The 21929-nt window shown below is 32.9% G+C and overlaps 1 long non-coding RNA gene across 1 annotated transcript; it reads left to right on the forward strand.

Annotated features, from left to right (window-relative positions):
• The first annotated feature begins 18434 nt into the window (after nucleotides 1-18434).
• Nucleotides 18435-21029, forward strand: LOC131625565 (uncharacterized). Its single transcript, XR_009290887.1, has 5 exons — nucleotides 18435-18806; nucleotides 18893-18925; nucleotides 19113-19257; nucleotides 19340-19609; nucleotides 20136-21029. It is a non-coding gene; the product is annotated as an uncharacterized LOC131625565 (long non-coding RNA).
• Nucleotides 21030-21929: the final 900 nt, after the last annotated feature.

The raw sequence follows: 21929 nt of genomic DNA on the forward strand, positions 1-21929 counted from the left end.
GGATGTTCACGTTGATTCGGTTATGTCAATCCGTGAATAATTTTGTTTGTACTGGACTTGTGATAATTCAAGCTTGCTTGCTAGTTCAAATTAACATAATATGTTGAGTTGGTAATTGGTGTTTCTTCATCTCAAGTTGCTTACTAATATAATGCTAGTTTTTTCAAGTTCTATGTTGATTAATATGATAATTCTCAGGTTTACAAACGTTTTCCCATTTTGGCATAATACATGTTTCAATGCAAATTGGTGATGATATTTGTTTGATGTTGAGTCTTGAATATGAAAAATATTGTGGTTTTCTATTGTTTGTTGACTCATGAAAAACGTGAAAAATGAGAACAAGTGTTGTGCAAAGTTAGGGATGGCAATTTGGCCCATCCCCAGTGGGTACCCACAAAAAACCCCATATCGGGTAGGGTAAATACCCATAAAAATGGGTATGGGCACGGCACGGGTAATTACCCATTAAAATATGCGGGTATGGGTGCGGGCACGGGTACCTTACTACCCAACCCGTCCCATACCCACACTACATATTTCTATAATGTCATTTATATTATTATATAAAAATGCATGATTCTAATTTTTTTTTAAATATATCGCTATTAAATCATTATACATTTTAATAAAAGTGTTTATTTGTTTCTTAATTCAACAATAACATACATAGTTTTTTTAATATTGTTAAAAAGACTTAAATTATATGATATTTTGTAATTAAACGATTTAATTTTACTATAAATGCGGGTAAACGGGTACGGGTATGGGCATTGAGGTACCCACAAGGTACGGGTACGGGCATGAATATTGATACCCACGCGGGTTTGGGCTCGGGTACGGGGATTTTTTTAAACTGCGGGTATGGGGACGGGTACTATAGTACCCTGCCCAAACCCTGCCCATTGCCATCCTTATGCAAAGTTGTTGATTCAAGGAGTGGAGTAGACTTTAAATGAGAGTTATTTATTGTTCATATATGCTGAAAGTTGCTGTTGTGCTAGTTTCCCTCTTCTTCCAATTTTGCAAAGTAGACGCGACACATCAGATTTAATTGAAAATGATGTATCTCTTGAATCATGTTGAATTTTTGCGCATGTGAATAATGTTTATTGAGTAGAATAATGTTTCCGGAGCTGATGGTGGGGTTTATTTTCGGTTTCAGCCGGCTTTTTTTATCGATTTTGCTACTGTCCCGTTTCAAAAATCGTGCTTCCGAGCCGATTTAATAAATTTCGACCGCATATTTGAGTTCTTCAACACGTTTCTAGCTTACTATAAAATTTTAGTTTAATTCTGACAAAGTTGATTTTTACCGTTTTTACCCGATTTCGCCGTTTCGGTGTACTTTTTTATTTGTATATATTTGCTTTTGTTTCCATAATACTTGTGTACATATTTGGTTAATATTTGAGTGCCATTTCATGTTGCTGTCCTACTTTCGCTCGATTTATGCTTAAAAGTGTGTTAATTGTTCAATTCTTGCTTAAAAAACCAAATATTTTGTTTCTAATTGTGTCTTGCCTACTTGTGGGTGTTTGTTGTTGGTTCCGACATTGTTTTGCATATATTTTCTTATATGCATTGTTGTTGTCCTGTTCGGGTTTTGATTTTCTTTTGCCCTATTTTCATTTTCTATTTCGTCGTTCATTTTCGGTTTAATTTGTAACACAACAACGCAATTCCGATTGCAGTACTTTGTTATCTCTAACTTGTGTGATAGTATGCGAGGTGTAACGCTCGTTTTTAGTTTAATTATTTATTTTATTGTATGTTTTGTGATTTATGTATTAATTATGTGATTAATTGGTTTTATGTTATTTTATTAGAAATTAGTAATAATAGCATAATGAGACAAATGGTATTGGGCCTAACTTAATGGTAATGTTAGTAAATGAGAGGTGCTAATTAGAGTCCATTAGTAATAATAAGTTAGTGAGTTAAACAAAACAAGGGAAATTGAGAAAATAGAATTAGAAGATCATTTGGTGAAATAAGAGAAAAGAAGAGAAAGAAGGGAAGAGGAGAGAAAGCTAGGTCAAACCCCAAATTGAAGCTAGAGTTGTCTTCAATCTAAAACCTAAGGTAATGGTGGGATTCTTTCATGATAAGGGATTGTATGATGCTAGATTATGGTGGGGTTTTGATGATATACTTAGTATCCATTTTTGTGAAATTGAAATTGTTAGGGTTTATACTAGATTCTATGAATTTGTGTTTCTAAACATGTTTTGATGATGATTTTGAAGTGAATCTCATTGTCTGATTCACTAGTCGGTTCCTCACATAGATTTTTACTGAATCCTTCTTGATGTTATCATTCCAATCCCATCCCTTCAAATCATCAATGATTACATCTCTGTTAATCTCATCTTGTTTGTTCACAGGATTATATAATTTGTAACCTCTAGTCGAATTGAAATTCTGGCACTTACAATATAGATGTCAAGACAGATGTCTCAACACAAACACAATGTCTCAACATAAACACTCGATCTTGCTTAAAAGCTACAATCAAGAACAATACTCAACTCTTTCACTTAAAAGCTTCAAGAGTGAGAACAACCAGTCCACCTCAATGTATTAGAAGATACATGAGTCACACACAAACAAAAACACAAAAACCTTAAAAGACTCCCAAAACCAACCCTTATTTGCACTCACGGTTTCTATTTGCGAACGCTTGCTATACTAGGTTTAACAAGTCTTTATTTATATACTTTTGCAGCATGGGCTTGGACTTATGAATAAAATTCAATCTTCTCCTTTTTCAATCAGGTGCAAGATCTTCACAAAAAATAGGACCAAATCAAATCAAATCTAAGTTTCCTAAAAAAGTCTCAATGATCCTTTTTTCAAAAACTCAATCAAATTTGCATTTTTTCCGAAAAACTCCCTGATTGCCTACGCCTGCATGAGTGTCTGAATCTTCTAGAATCTCATATTTTTCAATCAAATTTTCAAGGATTAAAATCAGTTTGAACTGTCATGATGTTCTAGTATAACATGTGACAACATCTGGCAAAACATCTGTAAAAACTCATGACAGCAGAACCTGTCATGACAGTTAGTCAAGATGTTTCAACATCTTGCTCAACATCACTTAAGAACCATGTTTTAGCAAAATTATGTCAATCACAAAACTATGGAACTAACACGAATGTTATTCTATCAGGATCATTAGGCTTGACTTGTCATCAAGTTTCCTCTTCAGCTGATCAGGCAGATGTCTATGTTATATATATCCTAACACCTTGAAGTGTATTAAGCTAGGCTTGACACCTGACCAACATTCTTCCGGTGTAATTCATTCTTGCTTCTTAGTCGGACATCTTTTCAAGATATAAGTTGCAGTCGACACAACTTCACCTCACAATTCATTTTGTAAATGTTTGCCTCCTGCTTACCATGTTCACGATGATCATGTTCTTCCTCTGTGCAGTTGTTAGCCTAGAAATTCTAGTTGAGGAAAAGTCAACCAAGAAAGGCTATGTTGAGAAAATAATAAGTGTTAATGAGTATTTGTTGATAACCTTCGACAGGAATAACCACGTTGACTAGAGTGTTCCGACTAAGCATGGTGAGCATGATTTGGGAGAATCACAAAAACATATCCAACTAATCTTTCAACACAATGTCGAAGTCGAAGCGTTCGACAAATATCAAGGACTTAGGATATTTTAGAATCCAAACACTTAAAAAAATTTGTCACAGCACTAAAGATTTTCTTAAAACACATTCGAAAAAGAAGACAGTTAGATGCTAAATCATATCAAAATTTTAAAAATAAAAGTGTAATTTAGCATAATACATATTTTTTATTAGTTGACAATGTAAAATTACACCTATAAGTGTTAGTGTATATTTTTTTCTCGTATTTCTTACTTGTTTACAATTTTTTCTCTCACATTTATAAGAAATAGGCGGAAATAGGACATAAAAAAAATAGGACATAAAAAAAAAACTGAAGAGGGTAATAAGTAAAAACTCAATAGCAATTGGGCGGGATTATTAAGCAGATAAGCGCCTAAATGTTGTTTGCAAACTATTCCCACTCCACTCTAAAAAAACCAACAAACCCTAACTGTTGATGGCTATGTGAAAGAAGAAGAAAAATGCAGCGATGGAGAATTTCCGAAGCAGATAGAATCAGCCGTTTGCCGGACGAAATCCTCAGCCACATTCTCTCTTTTCTAACCACCAAAAAGGCAGTTCGCACAAGCTTATTGTCCAAGAGATGGACCACTATGTATATATTCCAATATAGGGAGATGAATTGAAAAAAAATTCATTAAGTCAAGTCTCACATTGTATGTTAGTTGGAAGAATTCCTTAGTCCCACATCGCTTAGATTAAAAATTTTGGCTAGTTTACTTCATTATATAAGGAAGTCATTTGTTCCATTCCAAAGCACACCAAAAACTTATTTTGAGTTTTTCCTTCCTCGCTCTCATAACTCCGCGTCTTTCGAATTGTCGAAGCACCAACTTCTCTCCATTTCTTTCTACTTGTTGAATTTTCCGAGTATTTTCTTGAATTCTCCTTGGAGAATAATGTTAATTTCTTCTCCTTTGAGTTGAGAAATTTTCAAGTATAATTTTTCTTAGATTCTCTTTAGAGAATTATTCGAATTTCTCTTTGTTTGAGAAATTATTGTGATTGGTCAAATGACCATTATTAAATTCTCTTTGGAGAAAAATTGAAATTTCTCTTGGTTTGAGAAATTACTATGACTGGTCAATCCAGATAGTAAGGTGGTATTTATACCATATTTGAATGGTCTTAGTACCATCTGAAGGTGTATTTCTAGGCCGATTATCTATCGTGCAAATAGTAATCGTACAGTATAGAACTGGACTATTTTATCCTGGAGGCAGCGCGGTAGTTCGACTGCTTTGCATAATTTTGACGAGTACTGCGAAACGTCTTAAAGAGAGCGACCTAATCTGCGACTCGACCCAGTAATTTCTTCAGTGGAAAACTTTTTAGAACCGTGATCCAACAATTTTAAGAAGTTTCGAATTGCCATGGCTACCGAAGAAATTGTTGGTATTTTTGCGGATACTGTCTTTGACAAACCGTTTATGTTTGAGAGATGTCACTTCAAATGTTGGCAACAAAAAAAATTCTTTTTAAAGATAGCTTACATTTTGAACGAGGACATTTTGTTGCTCCTTTTGGATCAATTGAACAAACTAATAGTAAGAAATCTGAGGATTCAAAAGGAACGCGTGATAGTGTTGAAGTTGAATCTGTTGCACAAATTAAAGTGAACAATTTACAGCTTAGGGAAAAAATACCTTATAGAAAGAATGATTATAAGATTCTGAATGGAATCGCAAATGATTTGTATCACTACTACAGTAACTGCGATACTTCAAAGTATGTTTAAGAGGCTCTGAAAAACAAGTATGACATTGAAGAAGCTGGAGAACAGAAGAATGATTTTAGCAGCCACGTGAAGTATCATATGGTAGATGAAAGGTCCGTGGAAACCCAAAGTCACGAACTTCAAAAAATTGCTCATGAGATCATCACTAAAGATATGTATTTATATGAACAATTCAAATTTCTTTTATTGTTGACAAACTGCCCCTAGTTTGAAAGTTTTTATGAATTCTGCTTTCCTACAAAATAAAATAATTTTTAATTGAGAGACTGATTATTCTCATTTACATTGAAGAAAAATCTCAGAGACATGATTAAATAGAAAATTCTTGGTTGTTTTAATCAACAAAAAGAAATTCAGTGTGGTTCTGAAGCCATACGGCAAATCATTAAAGAATTAGAACCACAATATTGTGAATCGAATTTAGAATGGGAACCCTTATATGGTCCCAATTGCTCCAACTAGACAACAACCACTACCTCAAAGAAATGATGTTGGTTTCCCTTTGTTTCAACCGAGGAAAACTAAGTCATATGGCTATGTAGGAGCATGCTTGAACCCAGTGTAGCCCGTAATGCACAAGTTAATCTGGATAATGGGCAAATCATTGCTATGATAATTTAAATCAATGTGGTTGATAGATCTGATGGTTGGTGGATAAAAATTGACGTCTCTCGTCATGTTTGTTATGATAGTGTTATGTTTAAAACGTACACGAATACTAAAGATAAGAAAGTGTTGTTATGAGATGTCCACACAACTAATGTTGTCGCTATTGGAGAAGTGGAACATGGTCCACCTATGAAAAGACTTTAATCTTGAAGGATGTCATGTATACTTCTAATATTATAAAGAATCATGTTTATGTTTTTTCTTCTTCTTATAAATAAGGAAAGATTTAGTCAATTTATTGGGGTAGATTTGTACACCATCATCAAAAAGAATGATAATTTCGTGAATGAAATTGATAAGTTTAAAAAAAATTGTAAAGAATTTGAAAATGATTTATCAAGAATTTGTAGTGATAGGTAAACTGTATGATTCTAGTTTATTTAAGGGTTAAATAAGTTTTTAGTCCCTGTAAATATCTCAATTTTAGTTTTTAGTCCCTATAAAAAAGATGTTGACTTTTGGTCCCTATAAAATCACTTTTGCACTAACTTTTAGTCCCTCTACAGGGACTAAAAGTGAGTGCAAAAATAATTTTATAGGGACTAAAAGTAGACTTTTTTTAATAGGGACTAAAAGTAGATTTTGGTAATTTTATAGGGACTAAAAACATATTTAACCCTTTATTTAATGATATTTATAAACAACATGGAATTGTACATGAATTGACTGCTCCATATTCTCCTAAAATGAATAGTAAAGCAGAAAGAAAGAATAGAACTCTTACTGAACTTGTTTCCGCAATAATGATGAATTCTGGTGCTGCACCTCACTACTGGGGGGGGGGGGATTTTATTGACTGTTTGTTATGTCCTGAATAGAGTTCCCAAGTCAAAGAGTAATATCTCTACTTATGAGATATCAAAGAAAAGACAACTAAACTTGTCTTATTTGAGAACTTGGGAATATCTGGCTTATGTCAGAATTCTGGATTCAAAACGAGTTAAACTCGCTAGTAGACCATATGAATGTGTACTCATTAGATATGCAGCAAATAGTAAGGCACATATGTTTTATGTCCTAAATGCAAAAGTGATCATAGAATCAAATGATGATGATTTCTCTGAAGACGAATTTCCCTTTAAAACGAGAAATAGTGGGGGCACTCAATCGAGTCATATTCATGTGATAAGAAGCACGGAAAGCAACGACAATGTAGAAACCAAAATCCGACGAAGTAAAAGAGTAAGAGTTTCTAAATACTATGGGCCCGATTAGGCGGCTTATAATGTAGAAGAAGATCTAGTAAATCTTCAAGAAGCCTTGTCATCTATGGATGCATATTTGTGGCAAGAAGCTATAAACGATGAGATAGAATCTCTAGAATCTAACAAGACTTGGCACTTAGTAGACCTGCCTCTTGATTGCAAACTAATCGGTTGTAAATGAGTTTTGAAAAAGAAACTAAAACCTGATGGAACTATTGATAAATACAAGGCTCGCCTTGTAGCCAAGGGTTTTAGACAAAGAGAAAATATAGATTTCTTTGACACCTTATCTCCAGTCACCAGGATTACATCCATCAGGTTACTTATTTCAATTGCTGTTATTTATAACTTAATAGTACACCAAATGGATGTCTAGACAACCTTTTTAAATGGTGACTTAGAAGAAGAAATCTATATGGAACAACCGAAAGGGTTTGTGATACACGAACAAGAAAACAAGGTCTGTAAGTTAGACAAATCTCTGTATGGATTAAAGCAAGCTCCTAAACAATGGCATGAAAAGTTTGATAACTTAATGATATCGAATGAGTATAAAGTAAATGAAAGTGACAAATGCGTTTATTACAAATTTGAAAGTCGCATATGAACTATCATATGTATCTATGTAGACAATTTACTCATATTTGGATCAAACATTCAAACCATTTATGGTGTGAAATCATTGTGGTGTAACAACATTGATATGAAAGATTACGAAATTCTTGGTATCAAGATCACGATATTCGTGCAAGGAATTTCTTTGAATCAATCATACTATGTGGAGAAGATCTTAAAGAAATATAAATACTTTAATTGTAAACTTGTGTGCACACCTTATGATCCAAGTGTGAAACTGTTTAAGAACACTGGTGAAAGTGTGAGACAAACTAAATATGCGATCATCATTGGCAGCCTTAGATATGCCACTGATTGTACTAGACCCGACATTGCATATGTCGTAGGATTGTTATGCATATTTACGAGTAGTCTGAGTAACGAGTGCTAACAAGCTATTAAGCGAGTCATGAGGTACCTTAAGAGGACCATAGATCTCGGCCTACATTATCAGAAATTTTTTGTTGTGCTAGAAGCGTACAATGATGCAGATTGGAACACCTTATCAGATGATTCCAAATCTACTAGTGGCTATATATTTAGTATAGCAGGAGGAGTTGTATCTTGGAAATCAAAGAAACAGACTATCCTGGCTCAGTCCATTATGGAGTATGAGGTGATAGCACTAGCCACAACTAGTGAAGAAGCAAGCTAGTTAAGATGCTTGCTAGCTGATATTCCTTTAAAGGAAAAACCTATGCCAGTTGTGTTGATTCATTGTGATAGTACCACAGCTATTGAAAAAATTGAGAACTGTTACTATAATGGTAAAAGATGTCAAATAAGAAGAAATTACAACACCGTTAGAGATTGTATCTCTAAAGGAGCTGTAAGAGTGGATCATGTATGCACTGATGAAAACTTAACAGATCCTTTGACGAAAGGATAAGCTAGAGAGAAAGTCCATAATATATCCAAAAATGGGACTAATGCCTATAAAGAAATGAGTTTCTCATGATGGTAACTCGACCTAAATGACTGGAGATCCCAAGAAATAAGATCAATGGGTAATAACAAGTTTTGAGTAATATGAGGCGATCATGCTAGAGTAAATAAGAGAAGCATGAATCCTGAAGTAATAAGAAGATGAGATAATAGAAACTCTTAATGAAATCTATACTCTGTATGAGGGAGTACCTAGGCTACAGGAGTAATCTTGATAGACTCACCTATGTGATTGTAGAACTTAGGTCGGTTCTTATGGAATTTCGAGGCAGAATTCCTAGAGCATTCACTAAACCGGGATACACGTGCAGGGCCATTGAAGCATGAGAAATTAGAATACACCTCAAGAAAAGATTGTGTGCGATTTTGATGTTTGAGATAGAGTTCAAGACAATTGTGTCACTCTTGTTGAATCGAAATCCTACTTGTTACGCAAAGGTTCAAGTCGTAGACACCTCTGCTTATGCACAATCTTAGAAACGTCTGACGTTATTTCTGAAACATTTTTTTTTAAATTCAAGTGGGGGATTGTTGGAACATTATGTATATATTCCAATATAGAGAGATGAATTAAAAAAAATTCATTAAGTCAAGTCTCACATAGTATGTTAGTTGGAAAAATTCCTTAGTCCCACATCGCTTAGATTAAAAATTGGCAAAATACCCTTTTTGGTCCCTTAACTATACCCCAAGGTCCATTATGGTCCCTTATCTCTAAAAATTGTCGAAATGACCCTTTAATTGTTCAAAAAGGACCACGTTTGTCCTTTCTGTCAGCTTCGTTAGTCAAAGTCTGTTAAAAGTTTACGCAGCAGTGACATGCGGATCTGACCAAGTATTGTGACGGATTTAGCGTCAGAAAAACAGACGCTAAAAGCTATTTCTAGATTTTAATTATTTTTGTTCATCTTCTTCCCCAAATTTTTTCTTAAAAAAACCATAAATTAAGAATAACAACAAAAACCAAGAATTTCTTAATTAAGGAATTGATATTGATTTAAGGCATATGGTTACATACAGGTTCATCATATCACCCCTAATTTCTTTCACTTTTGTGTTTGTCTTCATGACAGCCAGGTTGCATGAAGGTCAAGAATGGAACAACACCCACCTTTCGATTCAGACCCGACTAAGTATCACCATGTTCAAACAGTGGCTCAACACCGTAGATTTGGACAACTGCGCCGCTACTGTGAAGAACATTGTGTCGCTATATTCTTATTTCTGAGTAGATTGGTTCTTTCTTTACTCACAAAATCACTGGATTGGTTCAATAAGTGATTGAAAAATACACTTAATGTCATCCATCATTTTTTGTCCTATTTACAGTCATAATTTTCTGGAAATGTTTAGAATGCTGAAGCAAAATGTTTACTATTTGTTTGTGTCTCATTTTTTTCAATTTTTTTGTTAAACCTAAGCATTTTTTCTGTTAACAATTTTGAGTTGTGATATTGGAAAACTACCTTGTTGGTAGGTGGGCTCAAGATCCGAGGCAAATGACATAGCAAAGTCTGGTGCGAAAATGGTGATGGTTGTATCTTGCGCAAAGGTTTGTGGATTCTACCAAATTACTTCAAAAAGAATACTAGAAGATACAAGAGAAATGAAACATACATAATTGTTTTTAAAAAGGACTAATGAATATAGAAACAAGATGGAAGCATAGGAGATGAGATTAGTGTTTGAATTTTTGATTATGAAATTCTAGGTTTTTTTTGTTGTCCTTAAATTTCTGGGTTTTTTTAAGAAAAAATTTGGGGAAGAAGATGAACAAAAATAATTAAAATCCAGAAATAGCTTTTGATTATGGAACTGTGTTGTTTTATCATGGAGGCGAGGCGGTAGTTCAAATGCTTTGCATAATTTTGGGCAGTACCGTGAAACGCCTTAAAGAGCGCGACCTAGTCCACGACTCGACCCAGTAATTTCTTCGGTGGCAAACTTTTTAGAACCGTGATCCAACAGTTCATCACCATCCTAAGAAAAGATTTCCTAAAAATAAACCTTATGTTCCTAGATATAGAAGTAATTTTGTTCCTACATGTTTTTATTATGGTATAAGTGGCCATACATCCAATGCTTGCTATGTTAGAAACTTTAGTGTATCAAGTGGACATTATGTGTGGGTTAAGAAAGGAACTAATTATGATGGACCCTGTCATACCCCAAAATTTTCCCGTGCTATTTTTCATACACAAAACCAAATCATAAGACAAAGCTCCAAAACACAGTCTCCCACACAGAAGTTCTAAACTAGGGTTTGAACAATTCAGAGGAAAATCATTGAATCAAAGGCTCAAGGTGGTTCCATAAGGTCACTAACATCCCAAAGCATCTCCATATAAAGTTTCAAGACAAACAGAGCAAACTTAGTCCCTCAAATCATGACTAGGTCAACAGTCGACTCTCAAGGGCAAAATAGTCATTTCAAGCCAAAATACAGTCAAAAGTTCCAGATACCTGGTCAACAACATCCTCATAACCCTAAAGTCATCATTTGATCAAGGATTGATCATGATGATGCAGGGAAAGATCAGAAAAGTCAAAAGTCAAGAGTTACTATTTTGGGCATGAACTGAAAAAGTCAACCAAACTTTGAAAATTCACCAAATATTCATACTTCATCAGAAAAATTCCCACCAAAGCTCATCTTGAAGAGAATTCATTCCTCTATCCAATGGTCCAAGAATCAAAGCTCACAGGTCAATGGTTTAAGAATTATGGCCTCATACATTACAGGTCCTTTTCAAAGGTCAACAAAAAGATATGTTTTTCAAAAGGTCATAAAATGAGAATGGAAAAGAATTTTGATATGGGACCAAAGACATTGGTTAGAAGACTCTCTAAGGCTTCTAAAAAGTCTTAGAACACCTCCATACCCCAAAACTTGAAGGAGATAGACCTTGTCAAAGTTAGGCTATTTTAGAAGGAAAAAATGTGAAGAAACTCAAATATTTTTGCTAATGGGCCTACTTTTTTTAAAATCCAAACTTGTTCCTTATGACATTGAGAGCCCATAAATAAATTTCCACGAATTTACTTGAATTATGTGATTTATTATGAATTTTTATTCATATTAAAGGAAATTAAAAATAAAATTAAATCATATAATTGCAAAAATTTGATTTGATTCTATTTTTAACCAATTCCAATCACCAATTAAATCATATATTCAATAAAATTTCGTTCAAAAGAGATTGATTCATTGAAGATTGAAATTGAGCCAAAATTGGAAAGAAAAAGAAGAAAATTTCAATCAAATTTTCTCAATATGCAAATCAAAGATTGAAGGAGATTTGATTCAATTTCTGTTGCCCTAATCCATCACATATAAGTAGCAAACAATTGCAGACCCCTAACACACGAATTGGCTGCCTACCAAAGAACCAAATCCGAGTGCAAAAGCTCAAGAAAATCTCAAACCACAATTCTGAATTCCAGGCCAATTCAAGGTGTTCTAGCTATTCCAAAACGTTCCTCAAAGATCACTGAAGGTGTTTGAATCGTTCCCCTGCCTCTATACTTCAAGAACACTCCACTGTAAGTCGTTCTTGGTCGATTCTTAAATTGATTCGATTACATGATTTCACGCATCCATTCTCAAATGTAATTGCATATTTATGTTTAGAATGATCTGTTTGTTATTTCTGGAAAGTTTGGTGTGTTATTATGGTGTTATGAGCATATCACCATGTTAGGGTTCGGACCTTCAATTTGGGGGTTTTAGACACAGGTAAAATCAGGACAAATAGATGCCATGGTTAGATTCGTGAGGTTGAGACGATCTCAACCATGGCCTCGCGAAAAGTTTATTGGTACTCTAGACCGTATTCGCTATTTTCCAGGTGGTATGAGTTCGTGTTTTTACAGCGCTTCATGAAAAGAAAGCTGTAAAAGATTCGTTGCAGATGTTTGCGTGAAGAAGACGATGACGCGTCGTCTCTCTATTGGCCCAAATTCGCACGCGTTCCTTATTTTGAAACTCGTGGATCGTGTGCATTATGACGTATGCACTGTCATGCGCCCTCGCTCCTGTAACCATCAGATCTCACTTGTTCACAATCTAACGCCTCCATAGCCGCAGACGCATCATAGTCCTCACGCGCAGCACCACACTGGAACGAAAGTTAAGTATTTTCTAAATTTTTTTATTTTTTTTATTACACAGCCACTTTATTTTATTTTAATATATATTTGTTTTATTTGTTTTTTTTTTCTTTCTTTTATTTACATAAAACTTTATGAAAACTTTATAATAACAAAAAATATTTTATTTTTTATAATATTTAATATTTAAATTTTTTTTTCCCTTTTGATTTATTGTATGTATATATTATTTATTTATTTATTTAAATACTTTCAAAAATTCATATATGCATTATTTTAATTCCAAAAATTCCTAAAAAATCATTCTTGCACTCGATTTAGTTTTCTTAACTCGATTTAATTAATTAGGTCGTAAGAACAATAATTAGTTAAATCAATTTAAAATTATATTCAATTTGAATTTTAAATTAGGGTTTACGAAGATCAGCCCTGCACTGAATATATTTATTTTTTTTCTGTGCCTTTTCAGGATTGTCTTTCCAGATACCCTCCGAATACGCGCCTGATTCAAAAGCCAAAGTTAAGTACTCTGTTTAATTTAACTTAGATTCTACTTGATTTATTTTTAGAATTAGGGTTTGTTCCGCCTTCATCTTCTTCTGCCTTGTCTCTTTTCAGGGTTAACCTTAAAGGCGCCCTATTAACCATATCAGATCAAATCCAAATCAAAGCTAAGTATTATTTATTATTCATTATTAATTTATTTATCTTTTATTTTATTAAAGTTAACCCTAATTGTCCCCGAACCGATAATGCACTCACCCTCTTTTGTTTGCCATTTTTTCTTTCTTTCAGGGTTTGTCAAATGCCAAAGCTACGTCATCGGCAACCCTAAATCTTTTCTTCTTTTTATTTTATTATTACTTATGTCAAACCCTATTAAGGGATCCGCTGGTTACAATTCCCCTCTCCTCCGCTGGTTTCATTTTCCCCTTCCCTTTATTGCTTTATATACTGCGTGGTTAGTAAAATAGGGAGTGCAAGCCTTAAACTGAATTAGAATAATTAATTAAAAGATAAATATCCGAATTGAATCACGTGATTGATGCACACACGCACGCTTTTTTGGGTAACCCTCTCTGTTGCCTGTTGCCTTGTTGCCTGTTGCCTTTGTGTTTTTGCAGAATAAGCCACGTCCCTCGAATTCGAGGATACCTCAGCCATGTTGCCTCGATAAAAAGGTCACGACCCTAATGATGCTGCCTTCGATACACAAATGACCTCGACCCTCGGATGTTGCCTACGGAAAAAGGCTGAGGTATCTTCTGGCTGCCTACGAAAATGGCTTATTCTGATCCTTGCCTTAGGCTACCTGCCACTCTATGGCATGGGACAGTCTTATGGCAAAGGATGCTTCGATGACCCTTCAACCTCCAAACGAAAGGCTTCCTGCCCTCTTATGGCAAGGATAGACCCTTTCATTCTGAAAGGCAAAAAGAGACCTATCATCTGAGTTTAAGGTAATTGCCCCTAATTGCCTTGCAATGCTCAAACCTTTTTATTATATTCTTTCTCGTAATTTTTCAAAAGGGCAACGCTCATTTACGAGCTAAAGTCCACTTTTTTCTTTCATCTACCTTTTTCTAAAAACAAACGAGCAAACAAAGCAATTAAGAGCCCATGGAAAACCATGGATGCAAAGGGTGCCTTACACCTTCCCTTTGCATAAATTACCCCCCGAACTCAGATTTTCTTTAAAAGGTTTTTTTCTGTTTCTTTTTGCCTTTCTGAATTTGTTTGGATAAAATAAAAGTCGGTGGCGACTCTTGCTTACCGCGACATTCCGATTAATAAAAAGTCAGTTCACCGTATTACAGACCCAAAGCACATTGGGTACCAAATCAAACTTAATTTTTTTTGTAGGTTTGCTTAAGGACCACTTTAAATCTATGATGGTTTGATAAATGGTGGTTCTAAGCATTTGATGAGAGACGTAAACTAAATTTTAAATCTAGTTCAAAAATTCCAAGGGTTATTTCATATGGGGAATACCTTAAAGGAAGAATTCTTGGCATTGGCAAAGTTTAAGTACTAACTTTCACATCCAATTGAAGATGTACTTTATGTTGAAAGACTAAAGCAAAATCTTCTAAAGCAAAAGTCAACTTTGTGACAAAGGTTTCAAAATCATATTCACCAAAGATGAATGTTTTGATGAAGTCACTCATGAGGTAAAACTCATAGGTATAAATTTCTTTTATTTTTTATAAATTTCTCTATAATTTTAAAGTCTTTTCCCATCCTTTTTGCTAATGACAAAGGGGGAGAAGAAATATATGTGTATGTGTATGCTTGTCTCTAACTATTGCAGCCTAAAAGAAAGATGCAAAAATCTATATGAATCAAGGGATAGATTTGATCAAGGGGGAGTTATCAAAGATAGGGGGAACATTCACATAAGAGATTCAAGCGTTCCAACTTTCAATTGTTTGTCATTGTCCAAAAGAGGGAGAATGCGAAGTCAAGACTCTCCATCCAATGTGTTTTGATGAAGACAAAGTGAAAGCCAAATAATCATGTCAAAAAGTATGGAAAAAGCTTCAAGAACAATGTATCAATTCAAGTGTCCAAGTCTTATCATGAGCAAAAGCTAGCACCAAATTATTCAAAATTAAAGTTGAAGACTAAGTATGGATCTTGATTGATAGAGGTACAAGCATGCAATTATATTGATAATTTTAGTGCTCAAATTATTCTCCAAAAAATCACTTGCATGCATTGGCCATTTGTGTTTAAAATTATTTTCAAATATATTTTTTTAATCATATTTGAACCATATTAAATCACTTTTAAATATCATTTTTTTATCATGTTTGAACCATGTTAAATCACTTTAAAAGAAGCTGTGTGGAAACACCAAATCAATCAGGTGCAAGATCTTCATAGAAAATAGGACCAAATCAATTCAAATCTAAGTTTCCTAAAAAAGTCTCAATGATCCTTTTTTCTGAAACACAACCAAATTTGCATTTATCCTAAAAACTCCTTGATTGGTTGCGACTGTATGAGTTTCTCAATCTTCTAGAATCTCATATTTTTCAATCAAATCTTCAAGGATTAAAATCAGTCTATAGTATCATGATGTTCTGGTATAACATGTCACAACATCTGGCAAAACATATGTAAAAACTCATGACAGCAGAACCTGTCATGACAGTTGGTTAAGATGTTTCAACATCTTGCTCAACATCACTTAAGAACCATGTTTTAACAAAATTATGTCAATCACAAAACCATGGAACTAACACGAATGTTATTCTATCAGGATCATTAGGCTTGACTTGTCATCAAGTTTCCTTTTCAGTTGATCAGGCACATGTCGATGTGCTATATATCCAAACACATTGAAATGTATTAAGCTATGCTTGACACTAGACCAACTTTCTTCTTGTGTAATTCTTTCTTGCTTCTTTGTCGGACATATATGTTGCAGTTGGCACAGCTTCACCCCACAAACCATTTGGTAAATGCTTGCCTCCTAGCATATTGCTTACCAAGTTCATGATAATCCTGTTCTTCCTCTATGCAGTTGCTAGCCTGGAAATTCTAGCTAAGGAAAAGTCAACCAAGAAAGGCTACGTTGAGAAAATACTAAGTGTGAATGAGTATTTATTGACAAGCTTCGACAGGAATTACCACGTTGACTATAGTGTTTCGACTAAGCTTGGTGAGCATGGTTTGGGAGAATCACAAAAACATATCCAACTGATCTTTCAACATAATGTCGAAGTTGAAGCGTTCGACAAACATCAAGGACTTAGGATATTTTGGAATCCAAACACTTAAAAAAGTTGTCTCAGCACTAAAGGTTTTCTTAAAACACAATCGAAAAAAGAAGACAGTTAGATGCTAAATTATATCAATATTTTAAAAATAAAAGTGTAATTTAGCATAATACATGTTTTTTATTAGTTGACAATGTAAAATATTTTAATATTTTACAGTATTAGTGTTAGTGTAGAATAAAGATTCACTCCATTTCCTAAAAAGAAATGGATGGTCCATTACTATAAATTTGTGTGCATAAAGATAAATAAATAATAAATATATGTCACATATCTTAAAAATACGTATAATATACATACAAAAATATAATAATAGACCCTCCATTTTTTTTTAAGAAATGGAGTGAATCCTTACTCATTTCTTACTTGTTTACAATTTTTTCTCCCTCATTTATATGAAACTAGTACTTTTACCTGTGCGATGCACATGACTGATTAGAAAAAAGTTAGGAGGGAAATTTATGAAGGACTAGGAGGGAAACTTGTATTTTGTTTTAATATATTAAGGATAGACGGAAATCCTTAATATATTAAAACAAAATACAAGGTTCCCTCTTAATCCTTAATAAGTTTCCCTCCTAACTTCTTATTAAATCTATAGTTTTGCATTTAATTATTCAAATCTTTTTATTTTTTTTATACAACTCTTTTCAAATCACCAATTCCAAGAATTCCAATTTCACTAATTAATTGTAATTTTTATATTCACAACATATGAAATATAATATTTTTATTTTTACATTTATAAACATATAATATATCTTCCTAATAAGTCATGTGCATGGCACAGGTAAAAGTCCTAGTAAGACATAAAAGAATAATAAACGGAAGAGGGTAAAAAGTAAAAAGTCAGTACCAATTGGGCGGGATTATTAAGCAGATAAGCGCCTAAGGGTGTGTTTGGTTGGAGGTAGATGGAGGGGAGGGGAGGGGAGGGGATATTTATAACAAAATGTGTTTGGTTCAATTTTTAGGAGGGGAGAGGAGGGGAGGGGAGGGGAGCAAAATCCCTCCAAATCACACTTTTTGCGTTCCCCCGAATTGGGGGGAATCGGAGGGGAGGGGAGGGAATATCACTTTTAATATTTAATAAATTGATATATTTACTAAAATATTCTCAATTATATTTTATTATTTTAAAACTATTGTTTTCTTTTGTGTTTCTGCTTTTCTTTTTTGTGATTTTTCTCTATTGTTTTTATCAATTTATTATAATTATTCTTCAACTTCAAATTAAATTTTTATTTAATAAAAATTATAATCACTGCAATATTTCAGTAATAAGTTATTTTATGTAATTAAAAATTGTTATCAAACATAGTTTAATTTATGTAAAAAGTTATAATATGAATCAAGTGTACTGAGTTTTTAACGTTACGTGGTAAGTTATGAATTTTTAATCACTTAATATTACAAATATTATTTTCAAAAAAAATATTTATGAAATTTCCACCTTTGAATATCATATCATTTATATAAAATTATAAGGATAGAAAAGTAAATCTACTATCTACCCATTAATATTAGATTGGCCAAACAACCCAAAATGCCCTTTCCTTTAAATTCATTCACACTACCAAATGGACAAAACAGTAATTAACAAAATAACACTACCACTTTTCTACTTTCTAATCATTTTTTGACACTTGGCACCAAACTTCTACCATCCATAATACGATTTCCCCCTTTACTCTCTCTTCCTCCTCACTTTTTTTCTTTCTCTCTCTCTCCTCGTCTTCTCTTCTCTTCTCTCTCGATTTCTCTTCTCTCTCTTCCCACAAACCCTAATACGATTTCTCTCTTTTCTCTCCTTATTCTCTTCTCTCCGTCTTCTCCTTTCATTTTTGGCGGTGATTTCAGTCCTCAAAACCCTAATCATGTTCAGGCACCAATGATGATTATGGTGACAGCAACATTTGGATAGATGACAACAACATTTGTTCTTCACTCTCACTTTACCATTATTTTTGCTGCATCATAAACCCAATGATGATTATGGTGACAGCAACATTTGGATAGATGACAACAACATTTGTTCTTCACTCTCACTTTACCATTATTTTCCAAAGAATGAAGAACTACACGGTTTGTTATCATTACATATTCTTTTTACCACTCACCATGTTGAATTAACATTGTTATCATTTGACACCATTTTTGTTGTATTTCAGATCTATGCAGTGTCTATCACTATCCGTATAGTGGTAAGTAGACAAGTGTTAATGTGATTATATATGTTATTTTTATAACAATGTATATGAATGCTAATCAATTTGTATTTTTCATTGGTGAATGCTGATTAGGAAATGTATCTCCTAGGTTCTGGTTTTTCCGTTTTCGAACTTTTTGATAATATGATTTTTTTTCTGTTTTCTACTTTTCAATTCACAGTGTCATGTCTATACCTCCCATTATGATATCTGATTTAAACAAGGGTAAAAATATCTAGAAGATTGTCGTTCGTATTGTCGACCTCTGGACCATGAAAGAACAAAATGGACAGGAGCCTTTTGAAACTATTATACAGGACATCAAGGTACACATTTTGGTTTTGTTCATAGCTCAAATATAATGGTGGAACATTCAATAGCTTTACTAAATAATACTTTTGTGTCTAGGGCAACGAAATTCATGTCATCATTACTAAAAACCTTAACATAGAGATTTGGAAAATGAGGCTACAAGAACATCAAACCTATAAGACTATTAAGGTGAACCTTTAGCCAACGATCTTCCATTGAAGGTTTGAGAGAATACCTTAAAGCTACTTTTTACTAATGGAACCGCTGTCACAAAGCTAAACATTCCTGAAATCCCAAAACACAAGTTCATTTTCAAGCCTATTGTTGATTTGTTAACAAGAAATTTTCAAGCTGACTGTTTATACGGTATTGCTTCTATATTTTCTTATCATAATGATTCTTCATAATGAATGTGTGTATTACGCCTCGCTTTAGCACTGTGATTTTTAACCCCATTCATTTATATACTAAGAGCCAACATGTCTATATTTTCACTTTCACAGGCAGTGGAAAGTTCAACCTCTCCAATTTTTTTTATGATAGCTAAATTGATCTGTTAGCAGTAGAATACTCTTACAAGTTCTCAGATGATCATGCTACTAGAGATTCATTCGCAGGACTAAACTATAAAAACACTCCTAATATATAAGGTGTAAAAAAATAAGGTGCATGTGCAGATCTGTGCTAGATTAATGTGGAAAAGATTTTTTCTGTATTAATAGCTAAATATTTAACACCAACTTGCATTTGACTTAGTATTTGTTTGGATAGCTTAGATGCTATACTATTTTAAAATGAAATGGGAAATGATGTGATGCTTTCTATCTTTTCATTTAAAGCGGTTTGAATCTCAATTGACTATCATCACTTATTATTATTTTTTATGTATCAGGGTTAACTTTGGTGACATGGAACGGGAAGCACTGCTTTGTAAAGCTCGCAAACTTATGGGTCAAGGCTGCAAAATCGAAGGGAACTGTGCCTGTTATTGATGTGATGCAGCATGGTTTCTTTAAGGTTCTTGGTAAGGGTGTTTTTCCGAGTAATCAGCCGATTGTTGTTAAGGCAAAGTTGATTTCGAAGATTGCGGAGAAGAAAATTAAGGAGGCTGGTGGTGATGTTGTTCTTAATGCTTAGGTTTTTATTCTGTTGCTTTTTGAAATTTTCATTAATTTGATTTCATACATTTGTATTTGATCTTATGTTGGTTAGCTTAATTGGGTATGTTTTGGAAAATTACATGTTTTGGTTATAATTATATCATATGCTTCTGATAAAAAAAAGTTCAGATCAAGTTTAGAGTTGATGGTGAATGGAAAATTGATTTGTTACCGGCAGTACCATTTGAAACTTGGAGGTTTGTATAATTACTAAACATTACAGGCAGTACTATTGAGAATCCATGTTTGTAGTTGTGCATTAAAACATTCTCATTCCTAAATGATTTACATCAATAATAGAAAAGTTAGCAATACACTCTCTCCTACCTGCAAGAAATTCAACCAATATAAAAGAGAGTGTTGTGACGTGTGTTAAAAATTTGTTAGAAAATTACTATATCATTTTACTATCTTAATGACCTTCTTAATACTGTGTTTAAAACATGGGCATGGTCTTTGGAAGGGTTGCATCAGTTGAACATGCAGCTCCCATGTAAACAATATAAACTTGATTATCAGTCTCTGATTGAATTGATGATGATGTTGATTCTCCAAGAAAATTGAAAAGAGAGTAAAATATTAGTATCAACAAAATTGAATTTCCTCACGTTTTTGGTATTCTCCCATGGAACAATTTAAATTTTTTAATTTAATTTTTTAAAATTAAATCAATAACCATATTTATGTTTATTAAATTGATAATATTTAATTTTTTAAAATAGTGATAAGAGTAGACTTCCATAGAAATTTATTCCTTCAATTTATAATATTATAATTAATTTTTGCTAATATTAAATTTTAGGTTATTTTAACTCACTATTTTTACGGGTCACTATCACCGCAATACTTTTTTTAAAATTTTAATTAGTACATAACATATTTATATTTATTAGTGATATTTGTAAATATTTATAGTTATTAGTCATATTTATAAATATTTATAGTTATTAAACATATTAGATTTATCATGTTGGTGACTTGCTACATATTTATTTCTAAATATTTTCAGTTATTAGTAATTTTATGATAATTATATATCATCAATAACCAATCCTATGTCGGTGATTTGCTACATATTTTAAAAATGTATTTATTTTACAGGTCACTAACAAGACAAAATTTATTTTAGTTTAATCAATCATTATTTTAATTTAAGAGACAAAATCTTTATTTTTTAATATTAATTTTTTTCCATCTCATAATTATATTTTTTCTTCTTTGTGTATGATTATTTAATATAGTTAAATCTATATGATTATTGTTCATTTTAAAAAAAAAATCATTTTAAATTTTGCATTTATATTGAAAATTTTATATCTATATTTAATACTATCCAAGTATTATGAGATTAAGACTCATTCATGTGTTATCACATTAACAAATATTTTATTGTTATTTTTTTATTTCATGATTATTATTTAAAAATTATAAATTATTATATTTATTTTTAATTATTTACACAATATCATAATTCAATTACCCGTGCGGGAGCACGGGTCTCTTACTAGTTATTAGTAAAATCCCTC

This window comes from Vicia villosa, linkage group LG1 (genome assembly GCF_029867415.1).
Source record: "Vicia villosa cultivar HV-30 ecotype Madison, WI linkage group LG1, Vvil1.0, whole genome shotgun sequence".
NCBI classification, from domain to species: Eukaryota; Viridiplantae; Streptophyta; class Magnoliopsida; order Fabales; family Fabaceae; genus Vicia; species Vicia villosa.